The 6000-nt window shown below is 35.3% G+C and overlaps 1 pseudogene; it reads right to left on the bottom strand.

Annotated features, from left to right (window-relative positions):
• Positions 1-2818: 2818 nt before the first annotated feature.
• LOC149195723 (rhamnogalacturonan I rhamnosyltransferase 1-like) overlaps positions 2819-6000 on the bottom strand; it is a 41495-nt pseudogene continuing 38313 nt past the window's right edge.

Raw genomic sequence — 6000 nt, 5'->3', positions numbered from 1 at the left:
TTACATTTCAACAAAAAGTAGAGGTGGGCACCAAAACAATTGTTCCCAACATGTTATTGGCATGGGTGTTGAGTCTCATTTTCTAGTATATTACCAGCAGTAAGTGAATTGTTTACTGCGTGGAGAAATAACCAGCATAGAGAAGAAGTAAAAGAGTTCCTCTTTATGCAAATAAAAGATGCAAACATGATGCATAAGGAAGCATTGTATGCAAGTACAAGAAACCATACAACCATCTCCGAGGCATTGGAAATACCAATATATATGCATTACATTGGATAATTTAATGTGTGAAGCTTAAGGGTTTTGAGGTCTTTACACTAGTTATTTTTCCATCCTTCCAAAGGATGTCCCATTTGCCGAGCTTCAGGGTATAAGAAGCACCAGAATATGGAAGTCAGTGCACCGGTGTAACTGTCTGTACATAATTACATCACTTATACCATCCTCTTCTCAGGATTCCATACAAAACTTTCCGTAGTTGATTTTAGGCCCGACTATTCTATGATTGGGTGTGCAAGTGGCGATTATTACCACTTAAGGAAGTTTTGTTTTACCTTGCTCCAGAAATCTTGACCAAGGATCATCACAGGCTAAGGGGGGGATCATTTGTAGAATGATTCTTGAACTGAAATAATGTCCAAGATTTGTTTCGGAGCTGACCTTATTGTTGTAGCTTTTATAATGATGTGCAATTTGTCCACATGGATACACTTTGCTGGAAATTGTTCACTTTGTACCTTCTTCTTGCATCTCTTTCACATCAGCAAGAGCAGATACAAAAGTGTATCGTGTGGACCTTTACACACAATACAAATTTCTAGTTTATGCCAGCACTCCTATTTTATCATCCAGCATATGGAAAATGAATTCTATGAGATATTGACCAAGCCAATATATAATAACAGGGAAAAACCCTTATTTAGAAGGGTTGTAGCTTGTGACCCTTGTCAGGTCTATAATCATGATTTAGGGGTGCTTACAACATACAAAATTGGCTTACAAAGTTAATGCAGTTACCTTCTTTGGATATTGGTGACAATATGCAGAGGTGTTAAGCAAACCTTATCATTGCCTCGATATGATGATATTGCAGAGATATTGTTTTCAGCCAACAGTTATATCAGAACACTGGTTCAGATCTGATTTCTATACCCAGATTTGAAAAGAACATTTTCATCAGGTTGCAAAGGCATAACTCATTTTTGAAAGTTTCTTATTTTTGAAGGTTGGTTGGTTAAAAAGCTTGAAGGACCACATTATAGGAGCACTCCATCCTGTGCACATGGATCACTACTTTAATGCACCTCTTTCGGAGCCTGGAGGTGGCCACATTTTTAGGAAGTTGTAGTTTTCACTTGAGATCCTTTTTATGAGGAGTTGGTTAACATGAAGAAGAACACCCAAGCTTTAAGGGATACAAGGCAACTGTCATATTCTCCAAGGTCAAAGAGTTAATAAGAAGTAAAGTGATCCATGCCTGAGGGATACAAGGGTAATTTAATATTAATATATGATTGGAGTTTTTTAAGGAATTCACTAGATATAAGGATGATTGTAACCTTTTTCAGTTGTTAGCACAAATCTCAAGAAGTTATGCCTTTGAAAGGCCATAAAACATTTCAAATAATGTTTCACAATTCTGAAATTCCATCTAAAATGGAAAGTCGGATTTCAAGGCAAAATGGGCACGTCTTAATCCGGTTTAAGTGTGTTTTGACAGGGAAATTGACCATAGGAACCTACCCAAGTGCTTAAATTGGCATTGACATAAATTTTGACACTAATTTCACATTGAATAAGCTTCTAGAAAACCCTTACACCCTATCTTTGTTCTAAATACAGTTTGCCACTTATTATTTCCTCACACTTTCTTCCAGACTATTTGAGGAAAGGTATCTCCTACACAAAAAAGAAGCACTTCTGTTGTGTGTGAAGCATCGTGATCTGGTTTTGTAGTCACAACCAAAAGATAGTTGTGAGCAACAACATTGTTCCACTCTTCATTTCTTCACATTTGCTTCAACAAATTTTAGGAAAAAGTATTTTCTATAGACACAACAAGCATGCTATGTGCATTTTAGACAGTATGGATATTAGTGGAGGCTAAATTTAATTTTTCTTTCTCAATTATCCTTTCTTCTTGTGCTATATTATATTTATAGATAGACAGACATATATTGTTTCCCTATTTCAATTTTTTTTTGTCTTTTTACTTTTTGGATGGGGGATGAGGCAGGGATCATATTTCCAGCATGTACCCCTCTCACAATACCATGCAACTTCACTTCCAAGGATTTTTGAGATGGAGACTCAAAGGCTTTCTAAGAGAGCCCTCAATCAATCTCCAAGGCATTTGTCACACTTCAAAAAATAATTCCAACTCAGAGTGACTTTTTAAGTTAAAATTGAGGCCCTTTAGGGTTGATTATAAATGGGCTTCTAAGAGGTTCGTTTAGGGATTTCACAACTAGGGATCTTTATTTTAAAATATTAACATAACAATAATTCTCAAATGTTGATGCATCACTAGGATAACAATATTAACGCATCCAAAGCGTTTCCACAATTTACATTGAACTGAAACTCAATCAAGAAAGTATCCAACAAAATCAAGAAAGAAAAAGGCAACATATAATAAATAATGTAGACAACTGACTGGAAAATTACTAATAATACCTGTGACCTGATTCCCAAGGCTTCTTAACGCTACTTACAAAGGTCTATTCTAAGAGAACTAAATTTGTCACTACTATAACGCGTACCACCAGGTAACCACTATATCCTCTCTTCTAGATATATGCAAAACAATATAAGATTACCTACAATGCACTTCCATAAATTTTTCCATGTTGTCATCATATGTAGGAATAAACACATTGTTGGCCAAAGACACCATGTAATCCAGTGCAACCATTTTAGATGAATGATTTTGGAATGGTTTTAAATCCATAGGACTAAGAAGAGTCTCCTTCCTCACCTGCATATTTTTGTTGATCAACATGAGTGCATGACATAAGAAAATCCAACTTCAAAGGAAAATGAGTTGAAGTGAGTGAATTGGTCAACTTACAATATTTGGATAAGTTGAATAGAGGGTAGGAATCCTTATTTCTCCCCCATAGATTTCTTAAGCGGCAAGATATATATGAATATTTCTATCAAAATAAAAAACTTTCAGTACTAATGTAGTCTCCTCCGGTGTTACAAGACACATTCCATCCTTCCTCTTCATTTAAGAAATTATGACCTCCTTCCACCAAGCGTAGGCATTCATGTGAAAGAAATACAAAAAGATACTAGGATCAACATTGTTAACAATAAATATTTTGACTTGACCAGGAAAATATTATGATTTCCAAACATGTAATATACCTCAGTCTGGTGAGTTCCTCAACTTATTCATCGGTACAATGAAGAGTGCAACTAGAAAAAACCAATATATCCATTTCATAACAAAGATGAAGAGCCACAAAAGGACCATGCTGTTGCAATATTAAAAAAAAAAGACCCAATTCATCAATTTTTGAAGTGAAAAGCAGAGTGTTGTAATTCACATGACAACATAGCTTTTAAACCTCAAGTGGCAGGCTATTATTTGCCAGATGTGCATATGTCTTATTCAAATGCAAAACTTTGTTCTTTCTTATAAGGGGAAGGATTTGTATCATGGTAGGAAACTTTGTTAGTATCATTTTGTAGTAGGACATGTTTGACCAGCTCACAGGAGGCATGGTGAAGACTACCCCATCTTCTGCCTTTTCCTCCCATCTTCTGCCTTTGCCTTCAGCTTTGAAGGAAGCTTCTTTACTATCTGAAACTTGCCTCTGAGAGATGTGATAAACTGATCCACATCAAAAATGTCTTCAAATTCACTATTCACATAAAATTAAAGATTAAATTTTTGCAAAAGGAAACATGAAGGATAAACCACCCCCACAAGTAATTAATGCCATGCAATACCCAATGCTGAAATGAATCAATAAAACATATTGAAGATCTGTTAACAGATAGGAGGAATACTGAAGTTAAACACCTGGGATCTGCCCAAAGTGAAGCCTTGTCTAGCTTTGGGACAACCACATTCACATTGAGATAATTGCGACCATGTCACATATCTAACATGATAAAAAGATTGACCAAAATGAAGCCTTTTCTAGCTTTGGGACAACCATAGTCACATTGAGATAATTGTAACCATGTCAGATATCTAACATGAGAAAAAGATTGATCTTGATCAAATGATAATATATCACAAAATAGTCACAAAAGAAAATGCAACAAACATAGTGACAACATGAAGTAAATAATTACAGGGTTTGGAGAACCATAATGAAGGCCCTAGCTAAAGGACAATTGTGCATAATTCTAAAAGGTGGAGATAAACTGGCTTGCATATTGCAGCTCACATGTGATCCGGGCCTCCATTGCAAGAGACCATTAGGTATCCATTGCTTTTATATAGTCCTGCCAGCAATTTCATACTCAAGAATTTCAGTATAATATTCAATATTTTCTCAAATAGATACCAAAAGGAGGGAAAAACTAAAATTAACTGAGAGAAGAGAATATTTTCCTTTCCACACTAATGGCCAAAGAAATTTGTCCTTACAAGAAATAATGGAGTAATTACTCTGAAAATATTCGATTTCATTTGAATTTAAAGGTACAAACCATATGATGCCTAAAAAAATTCAAGTTTACTCACATTCTAGGTCAACAACTATTACATCATCTAGAAAACCATCAAATTTCAATTAGCTTATCTAAAAGCTCGAGAGTTATGTACTAGGAAGAAACAGAGAAGTTAGCCATTACTCTAAGTAGCATTGTTCACTTAGTATGGCATAAAACACTGATTTTTTTTTTTTTTCAAAAAGCTTAGTTACATAACCTAAGCACCATTCAAGTAATTTGTTCATAATTTACTAATTGTGGTTTAGTTAAGGGGAGGATGGTGTTCTAATTAGTTTCATTGTTTTGAGAGCTCATTGCTATCATTGGAAGACTATAAGTTCATGTTAAAATTTTAAGTTTCCAAGGCAATATCTCTAAACCTGCTCATCTAGAAGTATCTAATAGTTAGGAATTCCATAAACATAATGGAGTTTCTATTTGTCTATTGTGATATCATACCTCCTACAAGTTCACTTAATAGTGAAATCCTGCAAATATAATCTATGTTACTCTTGGTGCCATTAAAGCAATGCAAGATTATGAATCTTGATAATCAACAATAGTAAACTGGATGAGATCAATCCAAAACTAAACGAGCTAGAAAAAACAAGAATGGATTTTCACTTCTCATCTATAGAGGGATTTTCAAATTTCAAACGTAATTAGGTATGTGGTGGACAAAAAATCACCTATATGAAGGGAAAGAAAACTTCCATCAGTTATAACTTCCTTTGAGGTACAGGCTTAGCAAAACCAAAATACCTCACAAGCATTAAATCTCCTTGAAGGTAGTGATTCAGTTGCACCTTCTAGTACAACTAACTTGTTGCAACTTCACTCTAGTCACTAGCCATGCCTTTGCTTTTCATTCCTTGCTCTTAAGATAAGGACTCATGGCATGAAGGCAATAGCTGGAAGAAATTTTGGTAAGGTTAAATGCCTAATAAGAACTAAACTAAGATTACAGATAGACACCAAGAGGGTGTTGGTACACTCAGGTAAGTTATAAATTTACCTTCTAACTCAAGTAACCATGATTCAATTGCTTAAGTTGTTCCCCTATGGGTAAATTGTTCCAGCAAACTTCCAAGCTAGCCATCCCTATGGGCCTGGTTCCAAATATCCCTAAACCAAACATCACTATTGGGTTTCTATAGGTAGGATTGGATGCTTGTGGACACGAGCCAATGAAACTTCATATAGTGTGTCCTCTGACATATAAATGGTGGAGATAGACTTGATTTCTTATTCAGTGCTACAGGCATCTCACTCTACCTTTAGTCATGACACACCACTTTGCTCCAGAGAACCAGATAGAATGGA

This window comes from Pinus tabuliformis, chromosome 2_2 (assembly GCF_031772625.1).
Source record: "Pinus tabuliformis cultivar Carrire ecotype Pingquan chromosome 2_2, CPIR1, whole genome shotgun sequence".
In the NCBI taxonomy this organism is placed as follows: Eukaryota; Viridiplantae; Streptophyta; class Pinopsida; order Pinales; family Pinaceae; genus Pinus; species Pinus tabuliformis.
Note: the sequence above shows the minus strand (reverse complement) of the source record. Positions and strands in the feature narration are given on the sequence as shown.